Genomic DNA, 1,200 nt, shown 5'->3' with positions numbered 1-1,200 from the left:
TTTTTTAGTGCTTTATATAGTATATATTTTTATCCAATTTAGATATATTAATATCCAATTAAAATAATATTATTATTCGCACTAAAATCATATTAGAATCATTGCATTATTTATATCACAATAATATAAACTCGTGCATCACATAAGTTGTTAGTTAGTACTATATTAAAGTCGCATTCAAGATAAATCATTGGTCGGTATTTTGGGCTAAACAACATTCGTGAAGTGAGCTTATTAAAATCCAATACAAACATATTTATTAAAAACCCGATCTATTTATCTATATATATTATATACTCCCACCTTTAATCTAAACTACTTTATTTCTGGTTAATAGGCTAAAACATAATTGAACTCACTTCTTTGTAGTTGGGTAATTGAACTCAAAAAGTTTGCAGTCGACTAAATTGCATTTACATGATCATTGTCAACATATTTAAATGGACTAACCGAGTGCTGATATGGCTCTATGACATGTTAAAAAACAACCAGATGGCTTGCTAATTTGTCATAATTCGAGTAACAATATACATTGATGGGGATCGATAAACGGGGGAATGTTATACATATACATTATATATATATATATAACTAAGTATTAAAGAGGCTGAGTAAGATTATGGGATTAAGAACTGAGATGATAGGTGAGATGATAGGTATGAGTACATCAACACATGTACAAAAGCACCTTAACAATAAAGTCTTACATTATACCTAAACAATTGAAATCAATTAATCATAATACCCATAAATTGAAAAGGCATTGAATTCAAAATGCGTATATGAACACTAGAAATTAACTCATCGATTCATTATTTTTTTTGTTTCTTTTTGGTCTGATCCCTTCTCCATCTTTCAATTCCTTCCTTCGATTTTTTTTTCTTTGATCATACTTCTTGAGCAATTTGATCGGCTTTCCTTTTCATCTTCATGTGTAAATAGTATTAATATATAACTGTTTCTAAACTTTGTTATTTGATGTGCGCGGTTCAAAAGGTCCAGTCTTATTTATATTTTAATTGTGTCTAATTGTACCAGTGGACTTACGGGTCATAAAGCCTACACGCATAGCTAAAAAAACTTAACGTCCCTTTGTTACAAATCAACAAAAATTAAAGCAAAAGGTTTTTTTCTTTAATTATTCAAGTGCAAGTTAATATTAGTGAAGAAAGTTAATATTTATTTTATTACGTGTTCCTC

The sequence above is a fragment of the Apium graveolens genome, unplaced genomic scaffold, assembly GCF_009905375.1.
Source record: "Apium graveolens cultivar Ventura unplaced genomic scaffold, ASM990537v1 ctg320, whole genome shotgun sequence".
Taxonomy (NCBI): Eukaryota; Viridiplantae; Streptophyta; class Magnoliopsida; order Apiales; family Apiaceae; genus Apium; species Apium graveolens.
Note: the sequence above shows the minus strand (reverse complement) of the source record.